Source organism: Spea bombifrons, chromosome 3, assembly GCF_027358695.1.
Source record: "Spea bombifrons isolate aSpeBom1 chromosome 3, aSpeBom1.2.pri, whole genome shotgun sequence".
Taxonomy (NCBI): Eukaryota; Metazoa; Chordata; class Amphibia; order Anura; family Pelobatidae; genus Spea; species Spea bombifrons.
The window spans coordinates 5,937,251-5,950,035 of record NC_071089.1 but is presented as its reverse complement, the minus strand read 5'-3'; the positions used below and the strand labels follow the sequence as shown (position 1 = coordinate 5,950,035).

General features: G+C 44.5%; 1 protein-coding gene across 1 annotated transcript in view; it reads right to left on the bottom strand.

Moving 5' to 3' along the window:
- Positions 1-3,327, bottom strand: part of ITPKB (inositol-trisphosphate 3-kinase B) — a 44,360-nt gene extending 41,033 nt beyond the window's left edge. Inside the window, exon 1 of the mRNA XM_053459431.1 lies at positions 2,922-3,327. The gene's annotated coding sequence lies outside the window, so the exon portion shown is untranslated. The remainder of the gene's footprint in view (positions 1-2,921) is intronic.
- Positions 3,328-12,785: the final 9,458 nt, after the last annotated feature.

Here is a 12,785-nt window from a genome sequence, read left to right as displayed (position 1 = left end):
TGAGTTTGTGACACGGCCCGGGTCTGAGCATGGCAAATACCGTCAATAGTATTTAAAGCCCCAAAAAACTAAAGTTGCTTTTGAATTTCAATCATTTAACTTTGACATAAGAGGGTTTATGAGGACAAATAAAAAAAAGAACAGAAGTCCTCTGAAAATGTGGCATCGCGTGGCACCGAGGATACAATGAAAGATCGTACGGCAGGAGCTCCGCTTGGCGGGAAATCCAAAGCGAGCCCTCGTTACCTCGGCTCGCCTTGGTCTCTCGGTCCTAGTTCTGTCAGACCCTTTGAACGTAGGGACTGTAGGAAGCGCAGCGGAAATTGTTGGCGCTATATAAGTAAAAGGTGGTAATAAATCAGCAATAAGTGCTGTCCGACGGGACATCTGGGTTTACGTAGAGAATTCTTCTGCCCGCTTTGAGTTACAGAGGGAAGTCCCTTGGCAGCCACATTCATTCACTAAACAAATATTAGCGGCTCATTTGTATGAGAGGCTGCAATATTCAAACGCTTAATCAGAGAAGGACATATTTTGGGCTAAAACGGAGAACGTGGATTTTTATTTTCTTATAGAATTGTTTACATTTTTTATATTATTATATCAGCAATCATTGGGCTGGTGATCGCTGCTTATACGTCCGTTTGCGCTCATAATTTGAATTAAATTGGCTACAAATACCAAAAAAAGGTCAAAAAACTGAAAATATCTGTGAATTCATTTTTTTATCACTCTGTCTCGTTGCTGGCTTTCCATAAAATGCAGTACGCTAAGCGGAAAAGGAGACGATACGACAGCCCTGTAACCTTCATAAATTAGATATAAGCGACTCCTCACTTTGCTGGGAGGGGGTGGATAACAGCCGCCCAGCAGAGGTGGTAGAGGCTAATACAGTGAGGAGATGTAAACATGCATGGGATAGGCATAAGGTTACCCGAAAGACAAGGTCTGACCTCATAGAAAAGGACAGCAGAAGAGGGATGATGGACACAGGAATTTGGGGTCCAAAGAGGGACTGTTCCTCCTAAACAGGGACAGTTGGGATGGATCCACAAATCAAAGTTTGTTGCTTCGCCTGCCATCCGGAGATGGATCCACTTTGTATTATTTATGGATAGATGTTCTGAGGGGTACGAAACGCCTCTCTGGCACACTAAAGGTTAACTAGACGTTCAGTTACACACACTGTTTACAGGTAGGAACACGGAGTCCATGTTACATAGCAACACGTCAGCGTGGGTTACCTGCCCGCAACCATAATCCGACCAGATAAATGTTACCTGGCTCAGGTGAGTAACCAGACAATATGTGCTCTTTATTAACCCTCTGAATACCAAGGGGTGAGCGGCTCACTCAAGGCACTGAGCAATGAGAGACACGGATTATTTAAACATCCCCGTGGTACGCCATAGATCTGTGATGACCCCGTCTTCCCACCCGGGCTGCAGGTCACAGAGGATGGAAATATAGAAGATAGCAGATCAGACCCATTCCATGCATGCAATACCTTCGCTGGGAGGCTGTTCCAATTATCATCCACCTTCTCAGTAATGTAAACCTTCCTTACATTCTGGGTACGCTTCTGAGTTTCTAGTTTTAGATTATAGCCTCGTGTTCCAGAGATGCAGCCCTATTATTATTATTGTTATTATTAATATTATTATTATTTTATTTATATAGTGCCAGCAATCCCCACAGCGCTTCTTACAGTCCCTACAAAGGGTCTGACAAAACTGGAACCAACAGACTAAGACAGTAGAGAGCCCGGCTCGAGAAACATACGGCTAGTAGCTCAGTTTAGTGAATCTACAAACCTGGCTCATGATTATGTAATTCATTTTTTTACAAAAATCTTCTAGAAATGACTGCTCTGAAACATTTTTTTCCGTATCTAATGTGTTCCAGAATTTTGGATTCTCTTTATTAAACCCCCCCACTTTAAAATATCTTCCCTTAACTTTTGTTTTCAAATATCCAAAAAATGTCAGACCTGCTGTTTAACTACTAATTTTCTACTGGAATTTGTTACAAATTATTATTTTTTTAAATACTGTGTATAGATAGATAGATAGATAGATAGATAGATAGATAGATAGATAGATAGATAGATAGATAGATAGATAGAGTATTATTATATCATATATATATATACATATATATATTATACTATTAATACACTATTTTATACTATTAATACAGAAAATTATTTATATATATATACTGTATGTATATACTGTATGTATATATACTGTATATATATATAGAATATACATTATAATATAGATACTATATATATACACACACACACACACACACATATATATATATATATATATATATATATATATATATATATATATATATATATATATATATATAGTCCTAGTTAACCCCATCGATCCCCTTTACAAAATGACATAACTCTATCCCAGGGTAGTAGGGATTATAATCCATTTACTACCCACATATCACACTGTGATATATTCAGCCAGATGCACTAAGGCATCACACACCATAACACATGCAAATCACCCTGTATTAACCCTTAAAGTAACTGCCCGTTGCACACCTCCATGGGCTAAAAAGCCACCCACAAATGGCAGTAGCTATCCCAACCCTTCCACCCGAACCCATTAACTCTCAACCATTCCCATCACGCTCAGCAAGCCTCCAACAAGAACTCTGCTTGATGGTCTGAGCTTTTGCGCGAACCCTTTAGAAACATGCTAACCCCGTATCTCATGTCGCAAAGAGTTAAATGCCCCGATCGGTCAACCACAGATCTCATCACTCCCAGCCAGCCTCATGTTACAGAGATGCGTTCTATGCAGAGCCCCCGCAGGGTAAACATTAAGACCCCCGAATGGGCACAGCTGCCTGAGGGTGCTGTGAGTTGTAGTGCATGCAGGCACAGCCCTTACCTGGGCGCTCTCCCCGGGTATTCTGCCTGCCTGTGCCGGGCTTCAGTGCGGAGAGAAATAGAGAGAAAGCTCCAGGCGTCTCCTCCTACATCCCAGATCCTGCAGGCAGACGGATCTCCCCGGGATTTCCCCGGGATCTAGCGGCGATCCCCCCGTCACACACACGCCGCTTCTCGCAGAGGCATCGCACGGTTCTTTCTTTGCTACAATGTTTGTTCGCAGCTACAAAAAAGAATGCGGCAGGAAGGAAGTTGTGAAGCCTGTCTGGGGCTGAACTCGGAGGATCGAGCTTCCTTTTTCTGGGGCTTGGCAGGAGGGAAGCACTCAGAAAGTTTCCATTGTCAGAGCTGCACCCTCTGCTAGCTTCACAGCTGCCCCTACCTGCCCCTGTCTGCCCCTGCCAACTGCCTGCCCCTTTCTTCCCCTGCAGCTGCCTGCCTGCCCCTTTCTGCCACTGCCTGCCAACTGCCTGCCCCTGCTTGCCTCTGTGTGCTCCTGCGGCTGCCTGCCTGCTTCCTGCCCCTTTCTGCCCCTGCCTGCTGCCTGCCCCTGCCAAGCCTTCACTTCCTGCCCAATCAGTAAAGAGTGACACGGGGGGAGGAAGGGAAACCCCACAGGGTAAATATTTTGGAAGCAAATACTGTAATCCCTGCCTGGCCGGCTGACAGCAGCTAAGGGTTTCCTATCTCCAGATGTTGATTTATCCCTTGCATGGCTGAGGATAGTGGGATTTGCAGCCAAGCAGCTGCTGGGATCTGCCTACTGTAATCCATTTTATTTATGGCTGGCTGGGGATAGTGGGAGTTATTTATAAATGAGTAGCATATGAGGTCTGGGCGAAAGGCTTTTCTTTACTAAAAGTGATGGTTTCCTAGAACTCCAGCTGTTGTCAATGTCTGGCTCAGGTTAATAAGAGTTGCAGATGGAGGGCAGTAGAGATCTACCTGACAGATTATTGTTCCGACTGCATGTTAGGGGTTCTTAGATCGCCAGCTGTGACTACGTTCTGGATGTCTGAGGGTCATAGGAGCTGTAGTTCAACAGCCACTAGAGAAACTGCCACTACAGGTCTTGGGGAACTACGGAAGCCTTTTTTTTCTGGTGTCGCTAACCGTATCCCAAGTGCATTACTTTACACTTATCAACATTAAACTGCAGCTGCTGCACTCCATCATCCAAAACAAAAGTTCAGGAGCCCTGTGTCTATCCCATGCGTGTTTCAATTCCTTGACTGTATCAACCTCTACCACTTCTGCTGGGAGTCTGTTTCACTTATGTGCCACCCTCTTGGTAAAGTAAAACTTTCTTGCTGCTCGGGTCTCCAACCAATTGTTTGTCAGGCCAGGCGTGATCAGAAAATCAACAAAGTTTCATCATCTTCAAAAAATTGAAAAAAAAAAAGTCAAAGAAATTAGAAAAATAAAAAAGTAAAAAGAAAACATAAATAAATCTTTATATATTTAAAATAAACATGTTTCTGCTGCAAGAAAAGAAAACGATCCAAGTCCAGGAATGTCAGGAATCGCAGGTACTTGGGACCTTGTTCTGACTTGTAACGCGTGAAACACCTTCCACCTTCGTAGTGTCTTCTATGTTTGGTTCGCGTTTCAGTTGCTGTAATACATCAAATACATAATTCTATGAAAAATGCCTTTTTAGACTAAAAAATAATTACTGGGAACAGTGAAAGAGTTAATGGCAGTGGCACATTATAGTCATATGAAGCCTATATATACCGTATTGGCTCGGATATAGGCCGCCCCCGTATATAGGCCGCACCCTAAAAGTTTGGTGCTTTTTTAAAGAAAAAGTTTTTTTTCTTTAAAAAAGCACCAAAAAAAACATGCTGCCACTGTCCTCCCCCCCGAGATATGCTGCCACTGTCCTCCCTCCCCGAGATATGCTGCCACTGTCCTCCCTCCCCGAGATACGCTGCCGCTGTCCTCCCTCCCCGAGATACGCTGCCACTGTCCTCCCTCCCCGCGATCCGCTGCCCTCCCTCCCCGCGATCCGCTGCCCTCCCTCCCCGAGATCCGCTGCCCTCCCTCCCCGAGATCCGCTGCCCTCCCTCCCCGAGATCCGCTGCCGCTGTCCTCCTCTGCCCCCCCTCCTCGACTTACCGGAGCAGACTCCCGGGTGTCTTCAGGGCCGGCGAGGGACATCTACGCAATACGCGTATGCAACTTCCGGTACCGTTACCGGAAGTTGCATTTGCGTATTGCGTAAATGTCTCCCGCCGGCCCCGCAAGACACCCGGGAGTCTGCTCCGGTAAGTCGGGGGTGGGCAGAGGTAAAACGCTTAGATAACCTCCCGTGCCGGCACCCCCCCCCCCCGTGGGAAGTGCTGGCAGGGGAGGCTGTCTGAGCGTATCGGGGAGAAGGATGCAGGTCCCCTGCACCGCTGCGGGGGATCTGTATCTTAACCCCGCTGCCTGCCCGGCGCCCGGGACTGCATGTCCCGGGCGTCGGGCGCTAGACCCCGAATATAGGCCGCACCCCCACTTTAAAAACTTAAAGTGGGGGAAAAAAGTGCGGCCTATATTCGAGCCAATACGGTATATAAAGTGGAGGGGCACTTGGTGTTTGCCGCAGAATGGTCGTGAGATGAAGTCATAGTAAGTGTCCTGTGTAAAATCTCTCCTCTCTTTCGGGCGCATGACCCACTTCTGCAAGTGGTTAAGCTGTTGAGGGTCACCATGGAGCCCCTTGGCCATATAGCGTTTGACTTCATCTAAAAAGACATACAATATCTTCCTATGTTCTGTAGCTGACAGTCTCGTCTTTATAACACCAGTACTTGCGATTCAGCAAACAGACTGGTAGAGGTTTAGACCACAATTAGCTAGGAGTGTGCTGGAGCAAAAGTTCCAGCCTGGGAATGGAGAAGACAGTTCGGAAAGTGGAGTGGACATCTTACTCACCAGCCTGGGAATGGAGAAGACAGTTTGGAAAGTGGAGTGGACAGTTGGCTCACCAGCATGTGAATGGAGAAGACGGGTCGGGAAGTGCCACCCTGGGAAATTCACATTTCTGGTGGGTGTTAGGATGACAGCTTTTCTTACAATTAGCCCATAGTTGGGTTAAACTTAATGCATTATTTTACTATTCACTAACTATTCAGCAAAGTACTCCCCGTCTCAGGTTGACCTCTCACTGACGTTAATGGGACCTTGGTTCTTTAGCTCCACTTGGAGGAACCCGTGATGCCTGAGTAGGGTACAATGTAACTAAAACTCAGGCCTAACTCTTCATTCATCTTGCCTTTTTTCTTTTCATAATGAAATCCCTGACCTACTAAGACTCCTCATAACCAAGAATCCAAAGTAGCCAGCGTTTCGGGGCCACTCTTCTGGCGGTGGTGGAGCAGCTTGGGATTCGACGTCATCCTCAATCCTCATCACACCTTAGTCACGAGAAGTGCACATTTCCTTTGCCCATGCTCTTTAGCTGGATTCATACTTATCGGGGCAGGGGTGTTGTGACTGCCCTGACCAAACCAGGACAGTTGATAACTATTTGCATCGCACACAGACTTTAGTGAATAATTTGCTTTTTTGTGCTAAAGAATCTCACTCAAGCCGTGGAGAAGTCAGTCGGCAGCTACTGGAACCAAAACAGGAATAAGGAGATGCCATGCGCAGAAATGAATTATTCCCCGTCACCTAGGGAGTAAATATCACAGTGTTAACATGTCTAAAAAAATAACGAGTTCCAGAAGCTTTTTCCAGAACCTCTAATATTTCACGTCTATGTAAATAGTTGTCGTTTAAATTAAAGCCGTGGTACAGTGACTTAGATCAAAGGCGCTGTTAAAGGTGATGTCCCAATTAGACAAATTTATAATGGTATCTGTTATGTTAAGCGAAAGAAACCTTACGTTACTTTAATCACATAAAAACAAAAGAGAGAGTTTTTTTCTCGTTTCTATGGCAACAACCTATCAGTGCCTGCTTTTGTGTCACATGCCAATTAAGAAATTCTGAATGACACAAAATGGGACTTTTAGAATTAAGTCTTTAAATTCTGTAGTTGGAACAGCAACTTTAAAGTGTTCCTATTCAAGGAGTCAATCGGTGGCCTGGTGGTTGAATGGCTAATATGAGATAGTGTGGCCTTTTATAGGTTCTATGAGGTCATGTGAAGTAACCTTATATAATAACTGCTTCCTCAAGGAAAAACTTGAGAATTCACAATTTCGTATGCGGGAGAACATGAAAATGAACAGGAATGGTGCGTTTTCGTTGTTCAAACTGAATACCGAATAAACTAATATGGCGGCGGGTAAACAAAGACGAAGAAGCACAACTCGAAAGGATCTACGTCTTTGTAAATAACTTCTAGCTAATCTCCCTGGTCTCTTCCCCCCATACAAGTGAGGCTAGCCTACCTTGTGTGCGTAGCATCGCAGGGGTTAACGGGAATCTGTAGGATCACGTCAGGAGTTAAAGCTCCGTAAGAACGACTCTATTGGTTGCCAGAGGAAGCTCCTTTGGCATCAACCAATGAAGAGCAGCTGCCCTTTATTGGTTGATGTTAGAGGAGCCCCCTGCCGGCGACCAATAGAGTCGCTCTTATTTACTTGGTCTCCTTAGGCCACGTTTCGGCGTCAGGGGTCCGTAAAGGTCCGTAAGAGCGACTCTATTGGTTGTCGCCAGGAGGCTCCCCTGGCATCAACCAATGAAGAGCAGCTGCCAGAGGAGGCCCCTGCCAGCGACCAATAGAGTGGCTCTTATGGACCTTTAAAATCCTGGTGCCAAAGCTGCTGCGTACTGTTCCCATATTAACCCCTGCTAGAAAACGAGAAGAAAACGAAGAAAAAAAAGAACAAGAAGAACGTACACGAGTATTCACCCGAAAAGAACACTGGAACAGGCGAATATTCATGCAATACGAAGGGTTTGTTTCTCACGAAGACGAACAAGAAGATTTTCGCAGTCGCCCAAGTCCAGCCGACGCGGTTAAAGGGCGAGCCAAGTGGTGCTTACTTCTATCCCTTTAAAACCTAAAACCAGGGCTAATGAAAGAATATTTGGGGCTGACCCTCTGTGGAAGAGCAGCACATGCTTGCCTAGATAGTGATGCCATTTCTGTTTAAAGGTGAAGTCGTCCAAGGGCAAAAAATGGAATTTGCCTCTTTTACCCCATTCCAATGAAATCCAACATTAATGGATCCATGCATCCTCGCCTAGCGGCTCCCTAGTGGCAAGAATAAGCCCCGTGGCGCCCCAGTGTTACTCCATTGCCTGCTGGACCTTAAGTAAGGTGTCCTTCAACATCAAAGATCCTTAAAAACAAGTTAACGCGATACATTTTATCCAAACCCGCGTAAGATGTCTCTCAGGGCTTGAAGTGCCCACTAAACGTAGAAAGCGTTATAATTGGATACCTGCAGACGCGGTGTTTATGCCGATGAGACAAGACGACTATACAATTGGCTCTGTGATGGAACGTAAAGTAATTCATATAGGAAAATGGATAGCGCTTACAACGTCTTTAATCCGCAAGCGCTCGTTTAATTTATAACAAGTCGAGTTAAGTGTGTTTACTACACGGTAAACACTTTCATGAAGCACACGTGGAGCGGCGGTGATAATGTGCTCAGACTGTACAGAGAGCGCTGGCAATCCGCAACATTTATCACGAAGCTAGAGAGACAGTCGAACAATTAGAGAACCCCTATTTCCTACCCCGTTCCCTGTATATCGGGGCAGAAGGGAAGAGATTTCCTAGGGCTAGCTTATTGTAGTGAATGCGTGCTGGAGTGAGGAGGGCAGCGACATATTGGAAGGGCATACCTCCCGAGTTTCCCAGTTTTCATGGAACAGTCCTGATTTTCGGGTAGTGTCATGTGCTGATTGGACAGATTCTCTGATCTCCACGGACCAGACCATAACAAACAATGTAGGAATTTGCCTCCCAGAAAGGGACTGGTAAAACCAATTGGGAGCTCTTGGCGTGTATTCACTACTACCTTAATGAAGCCTCTGTGACCAACACAGGCCACAGCCAGGCCAGTAGAAGGAGCTGAGGCGAGAGGGATCTGTTATGGGGTAAATTTCATAGAAAGTAAGATTTGCGAACACCCGCCAACAATACAAATAGCATCTGATACTAAAATACATCCAGCTGCAAAGTGATTTTAACCCTTTCTGGAGACGTACATCATATATCAAGACATACAAACGCTGAATAGTAAACAAAGTAACTCATTTGAACTCCTTGCAGATCACCGAGCGCCCCCTACTGGCCGGAGTTAGTAGCGATCTTCCGCCTTATTAAACTGAGACACTTTCACGCTGATGAATAAGTTCTGTTTATGCAGCGTCACTGGTAGTTTGGCTCTAGATTTATCATGGACCATCCACTTTTATAGTTACCGGCGATGGTAATTGAATCTTGAAGGTGGCGTCACCCGTATTATGTCGCAGAATCTGCCAACGCTTTTGGCGTCACCCATGCCATTCTTGACTCTTCCTCCTTTGCCCCAGGGCCATGTCGCGATGAGGATACCTACCAACGTTTCAAATGCTCAGAGACGGGTATATTTGCTTTACGGGGTATTGTTGGAGACGTGACTTAACAGACGTTATGTGATTCTAATCTATGGGTCGACATTTATGGAACGTGGTGTGGCAGCGGAAGAAGAATGCATTTTATTTCTGTGCATTAAATGCTAAACACCACCTTTTCTTTTGTCTTTATAAAGATTACTGTTTAGCAGATCAGACTCATTCTGCCCGTCTGGGTCGGCCCATTTTTCCTACAAACCTTAATCAGTCGTTGGTCTCGTCTCAGATTCAGGAGCCGTATGCCTACCCCACGCATGGTTCTGTGTTTCTAGGAGATCGCCACTTGCCCCAATTTTGGGTAAAATGAATCCTGATAACACTGAGACTCGTACCGGCGCATGCTCTAGTAACCTTCCGGAAAGCGGCTATTAACATTTTTAAACAGTGGCCCCAGACATGCAACACCAATTGCGTAGATGGCCGTTATATATGTGCCCAGGGTTCTGGAAGCGATTACCCCGCTTGGTGAGGGATGCATTTTACTACCCCTGCTACATTTAACAAATGACTGCATTCCTGTTCCCGTTCCAAGCGCTTTATCCTGCATGACCCTCTGTCCCGGAATCCGCTCTGATATCCGAGAACAGCTGTGTCCAGACGACGGGATTTTTATACAATTGTTCATTCGAATCACTGGGTTTAATAGCTTGGCTGGCTGGAGCAGTAATCCTACCGACATTATTAAATATTTGCACTACAGCATTTGCAGGCATTTATTTGGAAAAAAAAAGAGGGATTATGTTAAAATGATAACTTTCCAAATGTATTCCCCATCACGGAGCGACCCTCTTATTGCTGATCATAAAAAAAATTCAGGGGTCTATAGATCAGACCCTCCATAAACTCTCCATAAACTCCATAAACAGCAGTTATCAACAGCTGGGGGGGCTGTAAAGGGGCAAATACATATGGGGGATCCCACAGATTGCCCTCATGCATTTGCAAGGGGAGCCCTATGTCTTGAGGGAGATCTTGGCTATCGTAGGCAATGAAGTGGATATGATGGTTGGGAGGTCCCTTTAAATTTCTCCGACTTCTCCTTTGTCTTCTTGGCTCCCCTTCTTGTCCTTATTTTTCAGAAAGACGTCCTTCAGTTGGTAAAGAATCCATCAAAGTGGGATTAGGAAGCTAATTAGGGGATTACCTCGGCTCTGTGATTTTACTCTCTCTCAAACGCAATAAAATATTATCAAGTTCCTGGAAGGGAAAAAAAAACCAGCTCGTGTCTTCGGGCGGCCCCTGTCCTCTAAGTACCAGGGCCGCCCCACCATTGCCAGTCCGGGCTTACTTATAACCATGAAGCAAACTCAGTGACCACTGTCGGCCACGCTGATGCAAACTCAAACACAGTAACCACTCAGAGCTATGCCGTCGCAAACTCAGGTACGCGCACACACTACTCTCTGCCACACTAACACTAACTCAAACACACTAACCACTCTCAGCTATGCCGTCGCAAACTCAGGTACGCGCACACACTGCTCTCAGCCACACTAACTCAAACACAGTAACCACTCAGAGCTATGCCGTCGCAAACTCAGGTACGCGCACACACTGCTCTCAGCCACACTAACACTAACTCAAACACACTAACCACTCTCAGCTATGCCGTCGCAAACTCAAGTACACACACACACTGCTCTCAGCCACACTAACACTAACTCAAACACACTAACCACTCTCAGCTATCCCGTCGCAAACTCAGGTACACGCACACACTGCTCTCAGCCACACTAACACTAACTCAAACACATTAACCCCCCCCAACGTATCATTCCACTGTATCACTTACACCAAATGAAATAAACACAGATTAAGCATTTATTATGTTAAAAAAAGGTATAGTTTTTTTTTATTTATTTACCATGGTAAGTAGTTTGAGATAATATATATTAAATTCAAAGTCTACGCATCCCCCCCCATACCCCAAAGAGGAATAATTGAGAAATGTATTGGAAGCAAAGTCACTAGCGGAAAGTATACATCACAAATAGCCGAATTGTAAACGTCATTCCGTGTTCTGTCGCGGCCAGGAAGAGACGATCCTGTTTCCTTCTCTCCGTACAGCTGTTTATTTGAAGAGTTCACGACATCCCAAGTATGCGAAAAAGGAAGCGAATCAATTCGTCATTTACACATGTTTTGTTCTTTTCCTGCGAGTTGAATTCCCTCTGATGAGACCAAAAAAAATAAATAAAAAAGAACCGGATGATTCCGGATGATTCATGGCTGCTGATCGTTATAAACCCAACATCTTCGAATCAAGAGTTTTGTTGTAATAATATTTTGCGTGGACGCAAATCCGAGGATGGCCACTGGTATCCCGGAACAAGAGGGCACGGTTATAATAAATAGTATAATCATACCGGGCAACTCTCCCTGCATCTCAGGCTTTTTGCCCCAATAACAGGGCAAATGCGTTGGTGATTCATCTCGGGGGTCTCTGTAGTATATTGGGGCCAGGATATGACTCAGACATCCCTTCATTACTTTTAGCACATTATTAACACATAAGAAAGATAATTAAACGATTCCGGCTACATGTCATCAACATTCTGCTTTCTTAACCCAGTAAGTGTTTGAATCTCCTTGGATAGTTCAATTGATACACGTGGCTTCTGGAGACTTTTGGATTCCAAGAAACCGGGTCACAGATTTTTGGGCAGCCAAATTCTAGCAGCTGAAGGGATATGATTATAATTTATTGATTTATCGTATTCTGGTTTATCATATTCTGTAGTGATGTCATCTACCACCATTTTTACCATTTGTTGGTATTTTACATTTAAGAATTTAGTAAATATTTTGGAGTTTAACCAAATTCTAAAAACAAAATAAATATAAAATAATACAAAAATAATACAAAAAATAAAGAATGCGATATTCATCCCTAGCTGGTAAAATATCTGACTTTACATTTTATTTTAATTTCGTACCGTTAATGTTTCTAAACTAAAAAAAAAAAGATTTTTTTTCAAGACATCTCCACCCAACAGATAAAAGAAGAAGAATATTTATTAATTCCCCTTTTGCCTTTTGTTTCACATTTGTCGCTGAGATAATATTAAGGTGACAATTCATGTTTTTAATGGGAAGCCAACAAAAGACTTCTTTCTCTCTCCTCGGAAGTAGAATGAAAGGATTCTCCTGGAGTCACAGAGCTTCGGGGAGCAGCTAATCAGGGGTTGTAGACGGCGGCGCAGGCTGAATGTATTGTATGCGTGCATTACGTGGATATAGTTACAGATACTGCTTCTTTCAATAGATGTCACTGAAGTCTATAATAATGTATAAA